The 25,990-nt window shown below is 38.7% G+C and overlaps 1 protein-coding gene across 8 annotated transcripts in view; it reads right to left on the bottom strand.

Moving 5' to 3' along the window:
• Nucleotides 1-926: 926 nt before the first annotated feature.
• The window catches only part of LOC134205901 (uncharacterized protein DDB_G0283357), a 191,129-nt gene continuing 166,065 nt past the window's right edge, over nucleotides 927-25,990 (bottom strand). For 7 of the 8 annotated variants that reach the window (XM_062681602.1, XM_062681599.1, XM_062681603.1 and 4 more), the window contains one exon: nucleotides 927-1,747. The gene's annotated coding sequence lies outside the window, so the exon portion shown is untranslated. The remainder of the gene's footprint in view (nucleotides 1,748-25,990) is intronic. The other variant, XM_062681598.1, reaches the window with a different exon arrangement.

Genomic DNA, 25,990 nt, shown 5'->3' with positions numbered 1-25,990 from the left:
AAGACGATAGACTAGTCCAAGACTACACGCAGCAGTTGGGAGGAGTACTCCCAACGGAAGAGCAGCTAGGCGCAGCTTTTTTTGAAGATGGCTGGAGATACATATTCGATCCGCCATCGGTAGCACTGCAACCGCTGCACTAGGCACGGTGTACCCCGAATCAGAGAAACGACTGGTGTGAGAACTTAGTGATTGAGAAGAATGCAACTTGGGTGAGATTGCTGGATCACCGCATGAGGGCAAACGAGGCACAAAAAAAACGGGTGCGGAACAGCCATTTCTCGTTTATCCGGAGGAAAAAGCGCCAGAAGAAAGATCAAGAACGTGGAATTCTATGAGAAAATGAACTGTTCACGTAGGGGCCACGTGCCGCATGTGTAGGAACATAAACAGAAACCTTCTCACGAAAGAGCGTTAGGTGACCAGAGGTGGCGGCAGCATTACGAAGAGCATCTAAACGGCGATGTTGCAGACAACGATGGCGGCATGGGAGTACGCGCGCACGACATACCCCAAGTAACATTTTAAATTCTATAACGCTCTTGAAGATCATAATTTATTCTACAAGAGTGTTATAAAACCAGTATAAAACCGAAATGTTACTAGGGACGTTTTCCGGATCTGGATCTCCACGAAATTCATGAGGAGTTTGCCAGCTGTAAAACAACAAATCCCCTGGGATTGACCAACTACCATTCGGAGAGCTATTTAAACACGGTGGTAAGGCAATAATTACATTTTATATAATTTTGCCAAATTTAGAATGCGCTCATGTCAACAATAGTTTTCTAAAAAAATACACAGGAAATACTACTAAAGTTGATTAATGAGTGAAGAATTTGCAATTCTGGGAGAGTTCATAGAGTTCCAATAAATAATCGAACAGGACATTTCGGATAAAAGTAAAACAAACGGCCCCATTTTTCTAGATTCAATGGTTAAACTTTATTCCATCCTTGTGTGGTAGGTAGTTTATAAATAAATATGACTCTATGTACACGTTTCCGGTTTCCCTTGGTTAAGTTCTTCTAAAAATATGCTCTATATCATATCGTAACGCTTCGTTCTCGACTGGACACCACCGCAGAACCTACGTAGTATAGTGCTCTCCTTTACCTGTATGTTTGGAATTGTTTCGTGATGCATTTGTTATTGCTACAACGTTTTACTTGTGGTTTTATAATTAGTGACCTTAATCGACGGTAATAGCTACGCGATTGCTTATGAGTTGTTAATGTTCCAGTAGGCTTGAGTTAAAACATTTGTATTTACATGACGACGACGTACTAAAAACTAACTTACGTTGATAAATGTTTGGTAATCACTAATCCATTTGAACAAGCTACAGAAGCTTCAACGAATGTTCGCATTTAAGTCAACGTTGCTCCTAAAGTATAATTGTGAGGAAAACAGTATCAGTGTTTTTCATTTTTCCATTTTTTCAATAACTTTTATTGAACTAAAATTAATCAAGTAAAATTTACTGTCCTATAATTGATCGGTTTCAAAGCTATTTATAACAATTTATCTCATACCTATCATCTGGTAATTCGTTTTTTTTGTTTTTGAGAATATTTCTATGATTAATCTCCTTAATGTGAATATTAATGTCAAGCTCATTTGTTTCGGCTGCCAACTTCTTGTGATATACGATTGTTTTCCTAACGATTGGGTTTCGATTCTTTCGAGTTCGATGGCACTTTTGGTTTACAGTCCCTTATTGCTGGGGTTTAGAAGTATTTTGTTACTGTTGGTTTTCATTATAAGGTTTAGAATATGATTTGAATCTTTTTCAAAGGGTTGTGACTGAATATGGAGCATGATAAAGCGATTTTAACGGTGACAGGGGTTTGACTAGGTTGAAATCCAAGTTTTATTACTTTCGGATATTTCAGAAGGATTTTACTAAAATAGATAACCTGTGAAGCAGTTTTGAAAGTTACAAGTATAGGAGACGAGTGAACTATTTCATTAAATTGTCCCACTTTACCTACGGCTCATATTTTCCTTAAGGGGCCATCCACAAAGTACGTCACGCTCCTAGGGGGGAGGGGGGGTTCCGAACTGCGTGACGACTCATACAAAAATTTTAGAGGTTTAATACAAAAAGTGGGACAAAGGGGGGGGGGGGGTTCGAAAATCGCCAATTTTTGCGTGACGTACTTTATGGATGTTCCCTAAATTATCTGTCAAATGACCAAATTTTTGATCGCGGTAAAAAATTATGTCAAGTGTTCGTAATAATTTTCGTGGATCGATCAATCATTTTCAACTTCAATATTTACCTACATCCTTGAATTCTCATGAACAAAGGAAAACTTAGTCAAAGTTTGTACCACGGAAAATAGCACTTTTTCCATCAAGAATGAATGAAACCTTACTTGCGGTTTTAGTTCTACAGTCAGAAGAAAGTCTGGACTCCACAGAATCAGGAGATCTAGAACACATTCCCATAGCAAACCCGCCTTCACTAGAAGATCTTTCTTTGAGAGAAAGTATGAATATGGAGGAATTTAGTTGTAAATTAGAAACACTCATAAAAATGATGGAAAGTCTAGCCACTAAACAAAACGAACACGATACGTTCTTTACTCAAATGCAAACTCAGCTAAACTCTCAAACTGCTAGTAGTTCAAGTAACCAAACTCTTCCAACGCTTCAACAGCAACAACACTTTAACGTTGATCACCTTTTTAAAATTCCGGATCTGATTAAAATGATCCCAACGTTTCGATGGAAATAGAAAGCAGTTAAGTTCTTGGTTATCTACCGCTGAGGGAATCTTGAACGCCCTTCAGCCACATGTTTCTACCGTTCAATTTAAGATGTACGTGACAGCGGTGTCAAACAAAGTTATCGGAAAGGCCAAGGATATCAAGGAAATCCTCACCAACGCTCTTTGCGACCGCCAAGAGCTGTCTACTTGTAAAAGCCAATTATGGCACGGTAAGATGACAGAAGGTATGACAATTTTTCGATATTATCAAAGAATAAAAGAAATTGTTCAAAACATAAAAACTTTGGCAAAACATAAACAAAAATATAGAGAACATTGGAATACCATAAATGACTTTATAGAAGAAGTTGGACTATCCGAACCGTACTTTGGTTACGCACAAGCGGCGAGACCAAAGGACATGGAGGACGCATATGCGTTCCTCCGTAAATTCAGATCTAAGGACATATCAGGACAACACCTAAATAAGGACAGAAATGAAAAGAAAATCAGAAACAGAAATTTTGAACAAAAACTTTCAACTCACGGAAACCCAAACCAAAATCAGAACAACAAAAATAAAGAAACATCATACACCTTCCAAAAACCAAACCAACAGGATGAACCAATGGAAACAACTTCGATAAAGTCAAAATTAACAACAATCATGAAACAGAACCTATTTAAGAAGAATCATCCGAAGAACTCGATCTAAATTGTCAAATAATTGCAAGAAACAACATAACAACCTGAATTTCCTACCTTACTTGAAATTGTGGCACCCGAAAACGAAACAACGAATAAAAATGTTGATCGACACTGGTGCGAACAAGAATATTATCTCTCCCGGAATCTTAGATGAAACTCTCAAACAGATACACCCGTAAAAAACGTTCAAGGTACTCGACAGGTTAGCGAAAAACGTAAAATCGACTTTATCAATGGATTGTGTAAACCTCTTACATTTTATGTGCTCAACTTTCATCTTTATTTTGAATGTCTTTTATGTTCGGAGTCCTTATGAAAACTAAAAACACAAAAAGATTACGTTAATGGAACAATCACGCTTAATAACAAACAGTTTTCATTTTCAAAATGCTACCCATTGAACATTTTTCAGAGTCATATTGTTACAATAAAAACATCAAATAATGTTGATTGGCTTGTTCCCTCTCTCCAAGAATTAGCAAACCACAACCTGGATTGTACAGCGCCACAAATAACAAATCCACTATCAATATTATTACTAACTTAAAAGAGTTCTCAAATTTGTCAACAATCTCCCTAACGGTGAACAACTTTGAAACAATTTCTCCATGCCCTATGAAAAATCCACAGAAAACATCCTAGTACGATTTAGAGTCTCTAATCAGAACGAATCACTTATCGAAATTGGAAAAATCTGAATTGATCCGTCTGCTTTGTAAAAAATCAAGTAATTCAGAAAAAGGGGAGAAATTAACCTGTAGGCTGAAGGCAACAAAGCATAAAATCTTAAAAACGAACGACACGCCCATTTATACTAAAAATTATCGCTACCCCCACCACTTCAAAAAAGATATAGAAGAACAAATCCAAGAGATGCTTGGCAATGGTATCATTAGACCATCAAAAAGCCCCTTTTCCTCACCAATATGGGAAGTTCAAAAAAAAAATAGTCGCATCAGGCAAAAGCAATCGATTATTGGAAATCAGTCGAGGAAAATCCTTGACCCTAGGAAAATAAGTCTATTTTACGACCATATATCTGAAATCTGGGTTTCACCAAATAGGTTAAAGGATGCATTTTGGACCACCAAGAGGAATTTGCAATATGAGCTATCGAACTGGTGGTCCAAAATACTCACTTACCCTAGCTATGAACCCGAAGCATGTTGAATAAACCGCCTTTTCAACAGAAAAAAATACATTTTGAATTCACCAGAATGCACTTCGGTTTAAAAAAATGCCCTGCTACGTTTCAAAGAACAATGAATGATATTCTTGGAGACTATGTGGGGAGAAAATGTTACGTGTATTTAGATGATATAATTATTGTCGGATACAAATTGGGAAATTAATTAGAAAACCTCAATCTAGTTTTGAAATGTCTGTCCGATTTTAATATGAGAATACAACTCGACAAGGGGTAAGGGTCATTTGGCCGAAAGCCATTTGGCCGAATGCCACTAGACCACCGAATATATAATTTGCCCGAACAGACCATTAGGCGGAAAGGGTCATTTGGCCGAAAGGGTCATTTGATCGAAAGGGTCATTTGCCCGGAAGGGTCGTTTGGCCGAAAGGGTAATTAGACCTAAAGGGTCATTTGGCCGAAAGGGTCATTTGGTCGAAAGAGTCATTAGGCCGAAAGGGTCATTTGCTCGAAAGGCTCATTTGGCCGAAAGGGGCATTTGGCCGAAAAGGTCGTTTGGCCGAAAGGTAGTTTGGCCGAAAAGGTCGTTTGACCGAAATAGTCATTTGGCCGAAAGGGTAATTAAGCCTGAAGGGTTATTTGGCCGAATAGGACATTCGGGCGAATAAGACGTTTGGCCGAATAGGTCATTTGGTTGTCTTTTGAAAAATGAGAAATTAGGAGTAAGAAGATAGAAGTCACCGTTATGGAATCAACGGGGTGCATCACGCCACGCGATGCACCAATCAGAAGCTAGGGGTAGGAATGTGCTAGGTAGGCAGAATTAGGCTATAAAACTCGAAAGCCAGCGTGGCTCGTTCTCTTTACTTGTTCATTAAGCAGTGTGTAGTGTAGTGGTCTTACGTTAATAAAGTGTTTCGGTATATTAAAATTAGTTTTTTTAAATGCTAAACGGTATCCAAGATCCCTAACTGGTATCAGAAGTGGGATCCGCGAGTGAGGTGTTAAAATAGTGATTGCATCAACCGCTCCAGAAAAATCCAGCAACGGAAACAAAGGACGAACGATTGCTGTCCGCCGCACAACGCATCTTTAAATGGTCATTAATAAACTGTAAGTACAACTCAATTTCTTACACCGTTACACGCTTTTACAAACCATGCCAAACACACGCCATTCAGACGAGATTGAGCAGCTCAAGGCACTAGTGCATGAGCTTAAGAGACAGGTATCGTCTCAGCCCGATAACTCGCAACAGTCAGAGATTGACGCGTTGAGAGATGAGCTAGCGGGGCTTAGGGCACAGATTGTGCCGCCTACACAGGCACAGGGCGGGGACGCATTTCGGCTCCCTGACCCGTTCAAGTATTTGTCCGAATTCACGGGCAACAAGAAAGAACTTTCAGCTTGGCTGGAAGAGGTCGATGACCTGTATAATGATTATAAAGTAAAAACCTCAAACGGGGGTTATTCACTTAGCAGCCTCTACATTAGAGCCATCAAAAATAAGGTGAAAGGGGAAGCCCGCACATTACTATGCGCAAATGGCAACCCTAACACTATAGACGGGATCAAGAGGATCCTCGTCGAACATTACGGTGATGAAAAGGATTTCATCACTAACCTCTCTACCCTTTTCCACACACGGAAGGGAGACAAATCACACACCCGTTTTTATAACGATATGCGTGAAGTAAATATCAAACTTAAAGCAAATCTCCAAACAAAACCACTCTCTGGCCATGAAATTATAGGCCAGATACTTGGATAATATCCAAGATCATCATCCATAATCAGGAACTCGAAACCCAAAAACTTAGAAGAGGCACACCAGGCGGTGCTCCTCAACCAAAATGCAGAATCGCGGGTTAAGCATAAACCGCAGACGCATACACATCAGAGCCACCCGTTTAGAAGCAAGTATACCGGCTCTGATAAAAATAATAACAATAGCGACTTTAGGCCGCGACCGGGTGCGACACCTAACACCAACTATAAACAAAATAATCATGACACGCCGTTTAAAAAACAACCATATGTACAGCGAGTGAGAGCTGAGGCTCATAATATTGAAGTAGAGGAAGCAGAAGAACCGGAAGTTATTAATCCAGAGGAGGAGGTCGACGACTTGGAAATTTCTGACGAAGAGATAAATTTTCAGACTGCCAAGGGCAGGCTGAACCAAACTTAAATTTCATCCCATATATTCGCGTTCCAACAACTAAAGGAATTTTGAACTTCCTTGTAGATACGGGAGCGAATAAATCTTATATAAACCCCGACCACGTCAAAAAGGCCAAATCTGTAGCAAACCCATCAGTAGTGACAAATAAAAACGGAAAATTTTATATCGATAAGATGGTTCACACAAACCTTTTGCCCGATGCTTATCCTGAAAAACTCCCATATTTCGTTTTCAAATTTCACAAATTTTTCGATGGCCTCATTGGGTATGAGAATTTAGCCAAGATGAATGTTGTTGTTGATACAAAGCACCATAATTTGAAAATTGGAAATAAAACATTTGATTTCTCCAGATATTATCCTTCATCGGTAAACTTCAACATCCAAAAAAACTCTTTCGGACACCTTTGCACTACTAAAAACCGTACCTTCTTAGTAGAAGAGGAGATAAACTTATCCCCTCAAGTTGTTTTGAAACCAGGGTTTTATGAAGCTCGTGAGAATAGAGCTCTGGTACACCTTTCATGCCGATCTAAATTTAGAATCAGAGAAACTAGGCCCATTCAACAACGATGATCTTGTTGAGAGCAAGAAAAAACCTAAAAAACTTAATTTCCTCAGTGATCACCTTAACAAGGAGGAAAAATCAAGGCTAATCAGTACTTTGCAACCATTCCGAGATGTATTTTTTCATAAAAGTAACAAATTGACCTTCACACACGAAGTGAAGCACAAAATATCCACCACCGATGAGAATCCTGTACACAAAAAAACATACAAATATCCTTACCATCTAAGAGAAGTCGTGTCAGAACAGATTCAGAAACTCCTAGAAACAGGAATAATTAGAGAATCTTGTTCTTCTTGGACATCTCCTATCTGGATAGTGCCCAAGAAAATGGACAATTCTGGAAAACAAAAATATAGAATTGTCGTTGACTACAGGAAGCTTAATGAAAAGACTCCTGCAGACAAATATCCTATACCCGAAGTGAGTGAAATACTTGATAGATTAGGTAAAGCTCAATATTTCACCGTTTTGGATCTCGCAAGTGGTTTCCACCAAATCGAGATCGATCCTAAGGATATCCCAAAGACCGCCTTTAATGTCGATGGAGGTAAATTCGAATTTGTTCGAATGCCGTTCGGGTTGAAAAATGCGCCCGCTACCTTCCAAAGACTGATGGACTCAGTGCTGCGAAAGCACCTGAATATAAGATGTTTCGTCTATATGGACGACATCATAATTTTCTCTAGATCTCTAGAAGAACATCTTCAAGATATTCGGAAGGTTAGAAACTCAAACCTGAAGGTCCAGAGTGACAAATCAGAATTTCTGAGAAAGGAGGTAGAGTTCCTCGGTCACGTTGTGACCACCGAAGGTGTTAAACCTAATCCAAAAAAGGTGGAAGCAATTCATAAATGGGCTCTACCTAGAACTGTAAAACAATTAAAATCATTTCTAGGAACCGTAGGGTACTATAGAAGGTATATTCCCCGTTTCGCACACGCTGCGAAACCCATGACTTCGAAACTCAGAGGAAAATCTAAGGAAAAAGTATTAGACGATGCATATGAAAAGGTGTTTGCAGAATTAAAATCGATCATGACTTCTAATTTACAACTGGTGTATCCCGATTTCAATCAACCGTTTCTTCTGACTACGGATGCTTCCAATGTGGCCATAGGAGGAGTACTTTCTCAAATAATGGAAGGAAAGGAAAAACCTATAGCATACCTATCTAGAACCTTATCGACAGCCGAAGAAAAATACTCAGCCACATCAAAAGAGTTACTTGCCATTTATTTCTCTGCTAAAACTTTTCGACCCTACTTATATGGAAGACCTTTTACTATTTATACGGACCACGAACCACTGACAAAAGAATTAAAATTGACGGATGCAACCGGACGGGTTACGAGACAAAGACTGTATCTCGAACAATTCGATTTTAAATTAGTATACAAACGTGGAAAACAGAATGTGGTAGCGGACGGTCTCTCAAGGATTCCTCGTGTTGAGTTGAATATTCATACCGTTCTGAAGAACGATTGCTACGAAAACCATGCTTCATACGATCCCGAAATCATAAATACTTTCAAGCTACAGATAATCCTTAAGGTCTCAGATGACAATAGCAAAAGTCCACATATTCACGTATGTATATTTCCAGGTTACACTCGCCATGTCTTCCACCAAGCCGAATATACGGGAGAGGACTTGCTCAGGATCCTCAAGGATTGCCTTGTCCCAGGCATTAGAAACGGAATATTCGCCCCTCTTAATGTAATGCTTTCCTGTAAACAGATCCTGAAAAACCATTTCAATCCTAACATAAAAATCCATTTTTCAAACCTAAAACTGCCCGACCACGTTTCCGAGAACGAACAAAACGACTTCATAAAAAGGAGCCATAATTTCAATCATAGGAGTTGGAAACTCACCTATGAAGAGGTCCAAAAGTCAGTGTTCTTTCCCGGAATGATTCAGAAAATTAAAAGATTCGCGAAAAATTGCGATGATTGCAAATTCTCTAAATATGAGCGGAAACCCTTCAAAATTGAAATTACTAGACGATTGTACGAAAAACCACTTGAAAATATCTTCATTGATGTTTATGTAAAAGAAGGTGAAAAGTTTCTAACACTTGTCGACTCTTTCTCAAAGTTCGCCCAGATTTATAAAATTTGCAATGAAACATCGGAAGAACTAATTGAAACCCTCACGGAATACTTCAAAACGTTCGGCATACCAAAATTGATCACATGTGATCAAGCAACTTCATTTAGAAGTCAAAATTTTAGAGCTTTTTGAAACACACGGTGTTGCCATTCACTATGCTAGTAGTAGCAACAGTAATGGCATAATCGAGAGGTTCCACGACACGCTTTGGAAATGTATATGGCAAACAGGAGAAAAGGTGGACGAACTAACACTCTATCAGGGATTATCTCTGATCACAGCCATATACAACGACAGTAAACACTCCACTACACAGCTCACTCCCCGACAGATAATTTTTGGCAACGCGACCTCTCTAAATCTGGACGACATAAATTTAACGAAACAAAGAGTAATTATGACGGCTAGAGATAATATTTCACAGGAAGTTAGGAAACACAATGCAAGACAAGTTACGGGACCCAAAGAGTACGAACATATCAGGGCTCAAGAAATTTTAGTTGAAACAAAAGCCAAGCCGTCTCCATATCACGACAGATACAGGACGATAGACATTCAAGAACAACACAAAAAGACGATTACGGACACAACAAATATCAAAATACATAAAAAACATATCAAAAAACCATCGAAGTTTACTTCCTCTATCTGATTTCAGACTATGTATCTTGATTCAAACAACCTGGACCGACATAAGAGTACATGACCTAAACCGTAACCCAGTCGCCATCATACTCCTTGGAGAAGCAAGAATAAGCAATAGTTACCTACGAATAGTTCATCCCATAAACAATTAAGAGATTACATAGCGGAAATCGATGACGTGACGCAGAATGCTATCAACAAAGACAAACCGCTTAGTAATATTCTGAAAATTAAGCTTCATAGACTGCACTCTATTATATCAAAGGTTAGGCCCATGAACAGAAATAGACGTTGGGAAGCTCTAGGGAAAGCATGGAAGTATATTTCAGGAAGTCCTGTCGCGGAAGATTTAAAAATTTTAAAGCGACAACGAATTCCTTGATTGATCAAAACGACAGGCAAATTAGAATCAACATAGACTCAAAAACATTACTGAAAAACTCAATTCTTTGATTAAATATCAGGGAAACTTTACTGCAGGGACTTTAGATGGATTTGACTCAACTAGAAATCATAGAGGAAGCAGTCACCCTAGCCAGGAGAAATATCCCCAGCAGCCGCATCATCAGCTAATCACCGCCAAGAAATTTCTTTCCCACGATGGCCTTGAACAACACAGCAAAGAAAAGATTATTCATTGGCCGATGCCGAAAAACCAAAAAGAAATAAAACAATTTCTAGGGTTGGTTGGATATTACAGGCGCTTCATCCAAGATTTTTAAGAAATTACTCGACAAATATCTAAGTATCCAAAAACAAAAATTCAACAGTAGATGTCAAAGATGTTGCATACATTAATGCAATCAACACTCAACATGAAGATCACTTCTACAGACCAAATACTAGCATACTCACAATTTGAGCTACCTTTTATTTTAACAAAGGATGCATCTGGCTACGCCTTATGGGCCGTTATGGCCGTTAGAAAACTACAAACATAAACGAAGCGGATAATAATATGAAACCCTATTTTCAGGTTCCGAAGATAAGGAAGATGAAGCAGAATCCACTGCTAGCAATCCACCCTAATCATTTAACTCCCAAACAATTCACTCCGCTAAAGACTCGGCTGATTACTTTATCCACTTTTCCGATAGCCCCTTGAATTACTACCGAAATCAACTAATATTCAAAACCTCTCGTCTCGACACTATTACCTATTCAAGAATCTCTTTTCCAAAATTTCCGCAGAACCAAAATTTCCCTAAATAAATTTACAAAAGCAGAAGTTACACACTTACTGAAAACATTCCATAACGGTAAACAGACAGCCCTTATGGCGCCGTCAAAGAAAATTTCAGTCAAACTGGTCACTTTGTGTTTACAACAGTTATAATTGAGGACGTGCAAAATGCGAATAGGCAGAATCAGATTTTAATAAATAAACACAGAAGAGTGCACCGCGGCATCGCAGAAACGGAAGCAAAAGTCAGAAAGCATTCTTCTTCACAAATATTTACGCGAAAATCAGAAAATATGTAAATTCTTGCGAAATCTGTAACACTCATAAATATGAAAGAAAACCGTTTAATATCTCCTAGGCCAATTACTGACAAACCGAAAGAAAGAGTTCATATATTCATAATTGACAAATACTGTTTTCTTTCACTTATCGACCCTAATATACGCACTAACCCACAAGCCAGGGCAACTAAAACGAACGCGAATGACTCTAGGCTGACCAGATCATTCATGGGCTTCATTTTCATTAAATTTCTAAAAGTTAGAGAACATTCTTAGAGTGAATCATTCACCACCATAACATTCTATTGTATTAAGTTAGTTGAAAAATACTAAACTACAAGTACTTTACTCCTCAAAGGGGTGCGGAGAAAACGCAAAGGAACAAAAATTACGCATTTCTCAATAATAAAAATTATTTCAATCCATTCTTAAACATGCATTAAGGATATTATTACTGACCAATATCAAAAACTTTTCCAATTCTGAACCATTGAAAATAACAAAAAAATAGTCAAAGTACCCTACCTGGAGCCGGTCTCGGCATTAGAGAGATAAGAAAAAAATAATTGAAAGAAAAAATGTCAAAAGACAAATGCGAAAAGAGCAATATGGTGGTATTATTTATTTCCCGTGCTGAAACCTCGGCTAAAACGTTCTTTCATGAATATAAATGAGGGAAAATCCGCGGATAAGAATAACAAGAATCTCAACAAGGAAAAAACATTAATAGAATGTAATTTTAATTATTTCCATGAATATGGTTGGCGCATGTGAATAAATATCAAATCTAATCAATTTACAGTGCTTTTTGATCCAACCACACCTCAGAAATCTTGTCCATTGATTTTGTTCCCATGTGCTTTGCGAAAAGTAAAACAAATCCTGGCTAATTTATGGGCTGGTTTACAGCCCGGACTCTCGGAGACCTCCGCCGTATTGTATTTTAAATCAGATCGAAATTCTAATTTTCTACAACGGAATCCTATTAATCCCGTCCACACATACGAAAGCAAAATTTGCAGACAAGCTTCCACTGATGAAATTGGCCAAATTTTAATGCCTTCGGAATAAGCAGAAAAATCATTGAAATGAAACTGTATGATAAAATCTCCCGTTGTCACCTATTGTCAACTGTTAAAAACCTTAAGAAAAGTCGACCCCTGCAGAATACATAACGGCATAGATAGCATTATTTTAAAAGCAACACTAATAACATAACATCGCACACTTTTTTGATGGGTTTCGTCCACTTTCTTTGTATTTGGTTTTAGATTCTTGCCTAAAATATTAAATTTGTTTGAATAATATTTTGGAGCTCTTTGGAAGAATCAATGAAAAAACGGGACAAATTGAGGTTTTTCTAGATGACGCCGGGACAACACAAAAAGGTCTTAAAAACAGGACTTTCCCGTTAAATACGGTACGTATGGTCAGCCTAAGTAAGAGAAAGGATATTCAAGAACAATAGAAACCAGTGACGGGAAAGGTCAAACAAATGTTGTGGGATTGCAATTACTAATTTGCTAATACATAACTTTTTTCAGAAGTTATTAACGGCAGCAAAATAAAATTTCCATTAAAAATTAGAAATTTTACATAAACAATTAGGAAATTGCCAATAAAGAAATCAGGGTATGAGCAATAAATAAATATAAAATTTCCATAAACAATTAAGAATTTTCCACAAAACAAAAATAAATAAGCACTTTTAAAAGCAAAAATTGCAATTATAAAAGAAGAATTTTCCATAAAAAATAAAATGTTCCGTTATTTTAGTCGTTATTAACAATTCGAATTTTTCAATTAACCTTTAATGGTTAAAATATCCTAGAACTTTGTCGAGCAGATCATTGTTCTAAATACAAAGTCTAAGCCATGAGAGCGAAATTAAGCGACATTAATGTCACACTAATTCGGCTCTCACACCGCCAATATCAAATTTAGAGAAATGACCTATTAGAAAAAGTTATAGGGTCCTTTGATGGCTACATGATTATATGAAAAACATAAAATTTGAGTGGCTTTCAGTCTTCTTATGCGCAAAAACGGGTTTTACGTTTTTAAAACGTAGAAACGTAAAAACCCGTTTTTGAGCATAAGAAGACTGAAAGCCATAACCTCAAATATCACCATCATAGTCGATCTCTTCTGGAAAAACATAACTGTAAATAATGTGTGAAGAAAGTTATTAGCAAATTAGTCCCATGACATCGGAATAATATTTCCCGTCACTGATAGAAACATTAAGCGTCTTAGCAACAAAATTAAAAGACTAAAAACTTTATCTTTTTAATTTCTGATTACAGATACTTTTCCGTTATTTTGGAACCATCTTTCTACTTTTGGAAATCTCATGCCATGAACTAACCATTAGGAACCTTCATAAAGATCTACTAATTATGCATAAAGGGAACCCTTGTCGTATTCAAACTGGAAATATTCGCATACTACATCCGATTAATCTAACAGAGACAGAGTTCACTATTAACCAGCTTACTTATTTAGCATACCATAAACGAATGATGCACTTATCGAAATTAGCAAATACAAAATACGAGATTTATATTCCAACTTCTTACAAATTGAACCGTCATCGCACAAACGATGGGACAACCAACCAAATTATTGAAAAACAAACAAATCAACAAAATAATCCTCGATGAGCTCGACATTGTCACCACCGACCTGAAAATAGACACACTCAACAAAATCCTGATAAGTATTCTAGAAGCTATAGTTTTCTCTAAGATGCACGTCGCAAATAGCAAGATGTTATCCAGTAAGGAAATTTTCCTTATCAAAAGCATTTTAACCAATCAAGGAGTCCAGTTAGACATACCATAAGAAGCATTAAATTTTGTTACCCCAAAAAATGGCGAATAGCGAAACACCTTGCTCTACATTCTACATGTTCCAGAGTTAGAGAAAGATGAATCCACAATTATTCGAATTGGGATACCCATTAGACCATCTAAATATTCAAAAGGCTCCGCAATGAAGGTATTTGCGAAGCATTTTATTGACTAAATAAGATAACAACACAGCGTCACCCGACTCCAAAACCCTTTCCCATGGAACAAAGCTGCAGACGATAACAGCAACGGAACACAATACCATCGTGGATCATCCGGACAGCTGACGCAGCACGGACGGCAACGACGACAAACGGACTTCAGACCCGATCACCCAATCACCATAGATAGAATGCTTAGTTAGGATTTTTAGGGCTAGATAGGTTTTGTCACATGAAATACTGAGTAATAAAGTCATTTGTAGTTGTGAGTTCTTTTCAAACACATCTTTCCGTTCTCCCCGACTTCAATTGGCGCAGTCGGTAGGATAGGTTTTTCTCGGTTTCTTAGTGTCCGGTATAGAACCATCTTCACTATTTACAAGAACCTTACCCACGCTGCGAGACTAACAGACAATCATGTCATAGTAGAAAATGCAGATCTGACCGTCTGCAAAAAAACAAAAAACTGCTGTTGATGGAAGGAGACAAAATCGAACAAGCAGATTTCGAAGCAACCATAGATATCAATGAGTTGGGAAATCTGCACATGGAGAACCGAGAGAAGCTTCAAATTATCAGAAACAGACATTCGTTCTAACAACCACAAGTTTGGGGTTATCCTCCATTTGTATACTTTTAGGCATCTGCATCATCAACCATCCGCGAGTAAATATCGTAAGATTATTGGCAAGAGTCTCCAATAGAACCGAGGAACTAAGTTTCAAACCGCTTCTTTTGAACCGCGAACGAATGTCGTGAGTGCAAGTTTTAGTGCAATTAGAAGAGCAAATCCCATCCGCACATCATACATACTACTTTATAGGTAAGAGATTCCTTCCTCTTCCCCATACCCGAACACTTAGTTTATATTTAATTGAATTCCAAAATATTCCTAATCAATAACTAGACAAGTCAGTGCAGTGAATAATGCCAGAAACGAGACAACAGGGATTCGTCGCCATCGATGAGGAGCAACTACACTTTTTTTAGCGGAGGTCGAGTCCCAAGACCAAATTCACCTTCTTCAGATACAGTGGAGGATAACACTTTCTCAAAGCTGTGGATAGGATAATGCCCATCCTGGAACAGGCAACAAGCTGCCCAATGTTTGACGTTTGGATACGAGTTAGCCGTCCAAAAATAGCTGGCGATGCCGATACAGTACAGAGTTGGAGTGGGATGAAATCAAACATTATTTGATTACTCACTACCATGATAAGAGAGAGGAGGTTTCTCTTATCAGAGACTTATTCAAGTAGGCACAAACTGACACCGTCTATATAAATTATACGAGAAAATACCTCACATAATTTCTCTTCTCGTAAATCAGCTGAACCTTAACGAAAGGGACCCCAACATTAGATCGGCGAACCAGAAAAGTTTCTAGGGAATAGGATTAAAAGTATTCGTGGCAGGCCTACTTCCTTTACTATGCCCTATTATCAGAGCAAAAAAATCTAAAACCCTGAAAAAAGCGTTTGGTTTTGCGCTGAAGACAGCAACTATAGCAATCATACTTTAGATCACCAGAAAATCAACAGTAAGGCCAAATTATGAGGCAAACCGTCATTTCGCCCCAGAAGTGAGTTCGCAAAAGAATCCTTCAGCACCGCATCAAAAATCACAAAATTTAACTGAATTCAGTCGACACCCGTGTAGTATTCATAGTTGATGGCGAACGATTTTAGTTTATAATCACTATTTTTAGATTCAATCATATAATGTGATTCTGTGGTTGCGGATAGCATGTAAAATATTAGGAAGCAGTCATTCCAATTTAATGAAGCTATGTTCCATGAGCCCCAATTTACCGTTCAAAATAACCAATAATCCGAGCTCTCCTTCGTTTATGCGAGAGAAAATGAATCGTTGGCTTATGAGAGGCTGCGAGAGGTTGCGCGGCAGGGAACTGCAATGCTAGCGCATCGATGCCGACGCCGGACGTGATGGTAGTGGTGTCAGTGGTGTGGTCATGAGATTGAGTAGCGACGGCAAGGACTGCACCGTCAGTTTGTTGTCGAATTTAGAGACGAAGTGTCGCACCGCTATTCAAAAGCGGATTCCATTTAGCCGTTTTCGGCTGGAATACGACAACCCGCACGGTCAAGCAAATACTTCAAAGTCCCCATATAGGCAAAACTTCCATATGTAAGAACAACCCGCCATCTATGAAGAGCATTACTATGGTGAACCTTATTTCGACGAGACATACTATTATAAACATGATCCATCTCAAAACAACGATGAATATGTTGAAGTGCCATCAGTGGCTCAAGACGCGGAACTCGAGCACCGGATGCAAAGCGATGACTTTATTTTCATATAATCGAGGCGAGTGCAACCCGATAACCAAAATAATAATAACTTTATTCCTGGGGTACATGAGTTAACAACGATACAGACCATCATACACCGGAGACGACCACACGAGGCGCGGAGTCAGCAGTAGGATCGCGTTTCATCCCAGAGTCGCCAACGGGTAGGAATGCCACCTTGGCAAAGTTGTTAGGGTTTAGCGCAGGGACTGACAGGCCTTTGTAATACCCCAGTAAACTAATAAATCCCAGTTCTGTTTTGACCGTTGTAGAGTTAAGTTGTGTTTAAAAAAAAACCTTTGATGTACCGAAATACATAATTCATGTACCACAGTTTCCTGGCCAGCAGCAAAATTTGCAACCCGCAGCAAATGGCATCTCCGCAACAAAATTTTTTAAGACATGGACAAGCATCAGACCACCAAAATTTTTTAGGTCAACAAGGTCAATTTACTCGGTGAATTTGACCTCAACAAACTTTGTACACTTAGTGCTAGAATTTTCCGATCAAGCATGTACATTTCTAGTGGACTGCGGATCAGATATATCCTTGATAAAAATTAATAAATTAAAACCAAACCAAAGGGTAAGTTGTGACGACAATTGCGCTCTTAATGGAATTGGTTCTAATTCTGTACATACTTTGGGTAAGGTTAATACGAATATCTACTTTAACAACTTTTCCATAAGTCAACCTTTTCAAGTAGTCGAAAATAACTTCCCAATTCCAACTGACGGAATACTGGGAAGAGATTTTTTCACAAAAAATAGATGCTGCATAGATTACAATACATGGCTTTTAATTGTTCAAATTAATAATAGTGAGATAAGTATTCCTATTCAAAACAATGAGAAAAATATGCAAGATTCCACCTAGGTGTGAAAAAATTCACGAAATCAGCATACCAAACGTGTTAGAAGATAGTGTAATTGCTAATGAATTATATCCAGGCGTTCATTATGCTAACTCTATAATTGATAAGAACCATATTTTTATTCGATTCATCAATACCACAGAAGAAGCCGTACATATTCCACCCGATTTTTCACCTCAAATAATTCCATTGAAATGTTTTGATTTTCATACCAATAATCAAAACAACTTGAATGAAAGAAGAAAAATGTTACTCAACAACTTACAATTGAGTCATTGCGAACCAGATTTGAAAAGTCAATTAGAGCAGTTATGTTGCGAATTTGACGACATATTTTCTTTTGAAAATGAAAAGTTATCCGCTAATAATTTCTATAAACAAGAAATACACTTAAATGATCCTTCAACAGCGTTTTTCAAAGATTACAGGATTCCTGAAGCACAAAAGGAAGACATAAATCGTCAGGTAAGGAGAATGTTCGATGACGGAATTATTCAAAATTCCTATCCTCCATACAATTCTCCCATTCTTTTGATACCTAAAAAGCCTTTAAATGGGAACAAAAATTGGCGACTAGTGGTAGACTTCCGCCAATTAAATAAAAGAATTTTGCCAGACAAATTTCCACTTCCCAGAATAGACGAAATATTGGACCAACTGGGGAGAGCAAAATATTTTACAACACTCGACTTAGCGTCGGGTTTTCATCAAATCCCTCTTCAAAATGAAAGTAAAAAGTACACAGCGTTTTCCTCGAATACAGGACATTATGAATTTAATCGTCTTCCGTTTGGGCTGAACATAAGCCCAAACAGTTTCCAACGCATGATGTCGTTGGCACTGAGTGGATTACCGCCCGAATGTGCTTTTCTGTACATCGATGATATTATTGTCATCGGTTGTTCATTTAAGCATTATTTGCATAATCTTCGAAAAGTTTTCCAAAGATTACGATCCTGTAGCTTGAGATAACACCGAAGCACATCAGTATAAACGGAACCGTGAAACATAAAGTAACGAAAAGGCCAAATCATGAGTACAACCGCTTTGACCACAAGCATGGAGACGGACGACCAGGTGGCTGGCCCTTCAAATGCCCCAGCAACTTCTCAGCGGGCTGCACAGGTGGCAACGAAACCGTATAAGCGTAAGATGGTGGACGAGTTTGGCAATGAAGTACCAGACAGCAAGCGCAACAGAGCAGTTCCAGACCTGAACTTGAATATCGATGAAATAGCGGACCTCACGGCAATCGTCCAAACCGTACATACAAAGTTCCGCCAAGAAACGAATGGTGTGGGGGCTCTGAAAGACAAAATCACGGATGCCTTTGAATTCACAACGGGGGGGGGGGGGGGCGTGGTAGATAACAACTTTGAGATTGGCCACGATCTACGGGTTTAAATACGAAAACACGGATGCGGATAAGAAGGCAATTGGCACGTTGTCCTCTCTCCTGGGGCTGTTTGTTGCCTATCGCCATCGGTTTACTGAAGTCAGGCTTGGAAACACTTCTCTGGTACTACGGAAGAATGCAGGACAGGACGAAGTGATGGAATTGGGTCGGTTTGGCTTAACAAACTCACATTGCTCTTCTCTCCAGGGTTGTCGTTTTACCCCATCCGTCCAGAGCTCGATGAAACAGACACTAGGACCTATGACCATTGCAATCAACCTTTGCATGAACACGGATCCAAGGTATCAGAAGTCATGGAAAGAAGCGTTTGTGCAGGCATTCAAATCAAACTGGTGCCAAATGTGGATGACATCGCAAACACACCGGCCGGATCGAAAACCAAGTGCAAGGCAATTTTGAGATTGCTGGGAGATATTTCAGCATTAGACTGGAACCCAGCGGGACATCGCAGCAGAGGCAGACCCAGAGGCTCATGGCGGCGAAGCCTCAATAAAGAAATAAAAGAAGTCGACCGAAATCTAACCTGGCAACAGGTTAAAGCGATAGCCGGGCAACGCTCAGGATGGAGATCTTCACAGGATCCGTAAGTAAGTAAGTAAGTGGGAGATATTTCGCTGTTCGGTGTGACGCGCACCTCAAACAAAGCGTTCTTCCCTGTTGTTATGTTGATAACATTCCTTGCTTCCAAACATGACGGTTACAAGGAAAGGTATAATAATTGCGCAGCTGGAACAATCGCGATAGACGATGCAATGATCCCTGCGAACGTGAGGAATCTTGCTTTCTCTGGCCATGGCGCACTCCACTTTTGGAATAACTCAAGTGTGTATGCTTTCTACATTAGGGGAGATCATGCGAAACTCTCACCAGCGGTTGCGTCACAAGTCGTCTTTCATGCGGTGTTCGGTTCACACAAGGAGAATCTAAATCTTGTCCAGTGGATGACAGGAACCGACTTCGTCACGAGAAGGAAGATTGGAGAAGCGTTAAAGGAGCGATCATCTTCAGGACAAAATGTCTGAGTGCACGTTATGAGCTTTGCGCACTTCTCAAAGATGGCAAGTGCCTCCATGACACAACTACTTCGTGGCGGAATGGGAGCAGTGGCTAGAGGACCCACTTGGACTGGTAAGTTCGAGGAGGATATGGATGCAGATCGCGATTTCTTCAAAGTTGTTCAGTCGACCCAAGCAATAAGAGGTGTTACTGGCCCAATGAGTGAAGCGAAGCTACTGGCGTCACTGGTGGATTTAAAGGATTCCATGATTCAAGATCTAACCAGGCGGAAGGTGTTGGAGTACGGCACCACATTCTTCTACGATCCTATACCAAATGGCGATGGGAAGGATTATGGACCGCAGTTGCTGGACCCGGTGTACTGAAACCTTATTACTTTTATCAACAAGAATAAATAAATACATTCATGAATTAAATCCTAACAAATGCATGTTTTTCAGAAGTGAAGTTACGTTTTTGGGGCACCACATTTCAGAACATGGAGTCCAACCCGACAAAAGTAAGTTTCATGTTATTCAAAATTACCCTATACCAAGTAATGCAGATGAAACACGAAGATTTGTTGCATTCTGCAATTACTATAGAAGGTTCATAAAGAATTTCGCCGAAATCACAAGCCCATTGAATAAATTGTTGCGTAAAAATGTCCAATTTAACTGGAGCACGGAATGCCAACATGCGTTCAATGTTCTAAAGAAGAAATTGTTGTCACCAACCATTTTAAAGATTCCAGATTTCAGAAAAGAGTTTATAATTACTACTGATGCTTCAAAAATTGCCTGTGGAGCCGTTCTCGTTCAAGTCCATGATGGAATAGAACTTCCTATTGCATATGCAAGCAAAGCTTTTTCAAAAAGTGACGCAAACAAATCTACAATAGAAAAGGAACTAACAGTCATCCATTGGGCTGTTATGCATTTCCGTCCTTACATTTATGGGAGGAAATTTACTATACGTACAGATCATAGACCACTTGTCTATTTATTCAGTATGAAAAATCCCTCATCAAAACTGTGTAAAAATTTTTGCCGCACCGAATCTTACATCAGCAAAAATGTGCGATAAATGCGATCACACTCCATAAGCCAGTACGTCGTACACCAGTACACCAATGTGGCCCTTCAGCAGTGTTCCGATAGAGCAAGGCAGCGCAACGACTGCCCACGTTCACAACATCGTGTCATATTCGATTGATGGCGGCTTTATTCGTCGCCGTCATCATCATTTAGAAGTGGCGGCGGAACCCGAGCCGCATCAAAAGCCTGGACACGGCGACAAGGAGGAGCAAACTCCAGGCAGTGTGAGAGGGACATCTAACACCCCTACCCGGCTACCCATACAGGAATAGTGCACACGGCACTACAGTTTGAAATCCATTCTAAAACTATGTACCATTGCAAGTTAAGAAAATTCAGTAATAACTCAGAAGTCGCGGTGATCAAAAGTCTTATTTTGATCACATCCTTATAATCTAGTTTTGGTATATGAGTGATATATAACAGCCTCAACACCCTTTCCCACGGAACAGAACTGCAGACGACGGAACACGACACCACGGCATCATGGATGTATCGTGAAGCATCCGGACAGCTGACGCAGCACGGAGAGCAGCAATGACCACCGGACTTCGAACCCCTATTATCTGATCTGGGCCACATGGCAAATTGCTGAATTGGATTTTCAGTGTCTGAATAGGTTTCATTATATTAAATAAAATAAAACAGATCCAGTCTTGTTTTAACCTTTTTTTAAACGGTCTTTTATTGAGAAAGCCCATAACTGGCGCAGTCGTGCGTATTTTTTCAAGTTCCTAATTCCGGTAGCCACCACCTACGAACGGATATTTTAGATTTGCGTTTTAAGTGCTGGGAAAAAATCCGTGAACCTTAAATCCCAATAAAATTGTTCGCGAGTGACTTGTGTCGTTTTTCCGCACACCGGCATTCATTAGTGAAGATCACTGGTTAGTGTCAACAACCAGCAGGACGAACCGCCGCAGAGCTACACCCCCGGATCAATTATCAAAACAGAATCAAGGGAATATCGATGCTAGGGTAAGTGATCTATTTTTCAAATACTAGAGGAGCAGGTTCGGTTGTGGGCACCCTTTTGTGTTTGGTCCATAACTTTGGCCCTGGTTGATCTTATGTCGACATTTGCATAGCAATCGAAAGCTAAACTTATAACCTTACTACTAGCAAAGAAATTAATATGATTTCATCGATTTAGAAAAAATATTGACAATTTAGAAAATTTGACATTTTTGGACATTTTCATTTCGTGGTTCGGTTGTGGGCACCCTTGAAAACTTAGCTAAAAATAAAGAAGCATGAATAAAAACCACCCAGATTTAAAGACAAGGAATAGTTTATTTATTCTAAAAGCCAGGAGACGCTAAAAAAAACTCAAATCAATCCACCTAGCAGTGATGATGCCTCCATCGGTGCATTAAGGAGGATATTGAAAAAAAAAAATCACATGAGAAAGGTCTAAAATAGCACTTTAGGTAAATGGGTTTTAATTTTTCATTGATTTACGTTTTATTGGTATGCATCACAGTCAAAAAATCCTGATTAATCACCCTAGCGGCAATAGTGCCTTTCTCGTTCATTTCAAAAATAATATTTTGCCATAAATTTTGATCCCATAGTCCGATCTGACCAATTTTCAATAGGAAACAATGGGAAAGCATTCCCGTCGAATGCAACTTGTTGGAAGCAAATCGTTCAACGCTTTGTTACAAAAAGTGTGTATAATGATTAGACATGCCCAAAGAACAAAAATATTAAATAAACTCATTATTTCGAACAATTATGTCAAACTAATTATAAAAAACTGCCTTAAAACGTTATTAAAAATAAGTTAAGGGACAAGTAAAACGATATTGAATGATTTATCAATAAAATGAGGGTGCCCATAATCGAATTTCGCAGCCTTTTTGGAACGAGAAGAAAAAAAAATTCGCGCTAAAATTTTGATGGCAATCGACATTGGGCTTCAAAATAGATTAAATTTACTGTGTAAATACGCATTAGAACTCACTTTTTGAATTAAATCCTTTAATTTATGACACTTTGAAAAAGGCAAAAAAATAACGTTCGAGTTGTTTTTCTTGTACGAAAAATTTATTTGTTTCTAGTTCAAAGTAGAGATGCCCATCCGGTTTGATATTGAGCACAAAACATCACACTATTATAGCAAACAAATGACGGTTGTCAGAATGACAGCATCTCTTATCTGTCAAAAGATACATAGGGGTGCCCATAACCGAACGGTGCCCACAACCGAACCTCCTCCCCTATCTATCTTTTGAATCTTTGCTATTCTATCTGTAAACCAACCATCCCTTTAAGGCCGTTGATTGGATTATGCCGATCATAAAGAAAGTTGAAATATCACCCACTTTTGATGATCCAAGCCATTCACGCAAAAATTGTCTCCACTGGGACCCATCATAAGGGCACAACAGCCCAAAAATCTCTAAGATGCTATGAGGTATTGTCCAGAGGAGAGTGTTTATTCGTATGTGAAAAGTATGCCGAAAATGCAGACGAATATCTCATCAAACACCGGTGCAATACCAAAACTTTCAATAAGCAGCAGAAATTTAATTTCCAACCACAATATAGGTTTCATTATATTAAATTGAATAAAACAGAGTCAGTCTTGTCTTAACCTTTTTTCAAAACGGCCTTTCATTGAGAAAGCCCATAACTAATATTCTCAAGCTAAGATACTTTATTCTATAATAGTTGAAACACTTCAACTACTCGAAGGTAATTTGAAAAGTTTAGAATTCGATTAGTATTTAAAAAGTCCGAAAAGAACTTATGAAGAAATAATTGAATCTATTAACTTTAAGCTACGAAATCACAAAATTATGCATCTCAAGTTTGAAGTCTTGGCCATTGTTTTCTGCAACACAATTAAAAGCAAGACAATGCCACTTAGGGCTAGCTTTGAAGGTCGTCCAGTCTATCGATGGAACTGTTACCAAGTTAACAAGTTACATCGAAAGTGTTGAACTTCTAACGAATCATTCTGAAGCGGTCCCAGAATCGGAAAGTTTTTGAAATCAACAGCAACTGGAGCAGTCCGTATAAAGTGATTCAAAGTGACGCGAAACCCGACTTAGCAAGCTCGAGAACAGAACACTGGTGTTCCGGGAAACCATCGGAGAACGAATATCACCGAGTTGTGTGTATCCAGAGCGAGGAAGGAACCATTCATGATTTTGAGCATGAACCATCCATGGGGAGCCTGCCCACCCTCGCCTCGTCAGGCACCGAGGCAGGAACGCCCAGCGTTTAAGAAAATGCAAAAGGCTCAACCCAACTTAGCACCGAAAAGCATGTCCAAAGAATACACAACTGAAAAGAACGATCCAATGCTTTCGGAATTTGCTATTGTCGATGGGGTCAACGGGTTTCTAGAGGTGTTTCAACCGCGTGAAATCCAAGTAGATTTCTCGAGGTATTTGACACTAATTGGATCATCCTGCGCAGTCCGTAGAAACTTAAGTAGCTGAGGTCGTCACAGAGGTACCAACGAAGTTGTAGCCCAACTGAACGATCGTATTTTTTCCCAAATATGGCCCCCATTGTCAAAAACATAAATACGAAAGAAAACCCTATAATATCAAAATCAACCTACTCCCAATAACAGACAAACCTTTTGAAAGAGTCCGCATGGATGATTTTATAATTGCTAAATTTAGCTTGCTCTCATTAAACGACTCTTCCTCGAAACATTTAGAAATGCACTACAAAAAACCATACATATACAGACCATATACAGACAAAAAGCCTGGCCCATATACAAAAAGCTCTTAGCAAATACTTTAACGTGTACCTACCCAAAACCAAAGAAAATTATAACAGATCACGAAACCACTTTCCACTCAGTTTTAGTCTATTAGGATGTTGTCTAGCATATACATCATCTTCAGAATCTGAAAGGCAAGTCGATTATAGAAGTTTATAATTCGAATAAACATAAATTTCAAACTTTAGGAGTGAAATCAAGAATTAAATTAGCAGTCGATTTGTGTAACGAATCTATTCATTCCAGTACAAAACTCAAACCGATAGAAATAGTCTTCAATTTAAATAACGCTCGCAATTCAGAATAAATAATAGAGGAGATGTTCGAAGAGGCTTAAACAAATATGTTAAAAGCTCAGGAAAAACGTTTAAAGAAAAATCTAATAAAAGAGAATCCACCAACAATTCAGGAAGAACAGGAAGTTTTCGTGATACCGAACATTAGACCTAAAACTGAATCAAAAGCTAACCCAACTATTGCTAAAAATGAAGAACAGAAAAACTTCATAAACTTCAACAACGTACAACGACATTAAAACAAGGTGAAACGATTGAGGAAACGTTAACTAGAAAATTAGAACTAACTCCATTTTCCCGTTATTTTCTATTACTTCTAGAGAAAATCCATCGGAGCGATGATTATTTTGATAGGAATAAATTTCCAAGAATAAGGAATCAAACATTCAAACAACGATCCCATTGTTGTCTTAAAGAATGGCAAGTGCAAAATTCAAACAGGAACGACAAAACTAGTTCATCCATTAAACTTAATTACTAAGGAGAGCTTGGCTATCCGTGAATCTGCAGAGGGTTTCCCGTCGGAATAGGTGGAAGGTGTGGACGAACTTGGTCTGCATTGAAACCCTTATGAAGGACTACCACACCGAATCCTCATTCTCGCCTATGGAATTTGTCTCGGATAAGACCCAATAGAAACAAAATGAAAACTATAGCAAGGTGGTCGCCGCCATAGACATGTTCCT

The sequence above is a fragment of the Armigeres subalbatus genome, chromosome 1 (assembly GCF_024139115.2).
Source record: "Armigeres subalbatus isolate Guangzhou_Male chromosome 1, GZ_Asu_2, whole genome shotgun sequence".
Classification (NCBI taxonomy): Eukaryota; Metazoa; Arthropoda; class Insecta; order Diptera; family Culicidae; genus Armigeres; species Armigeres subalbatus.
Note: the sequence above shows the minus strand (reverse complement) of the source record. Positions and strands in the feature narration are given on the sequence as shown.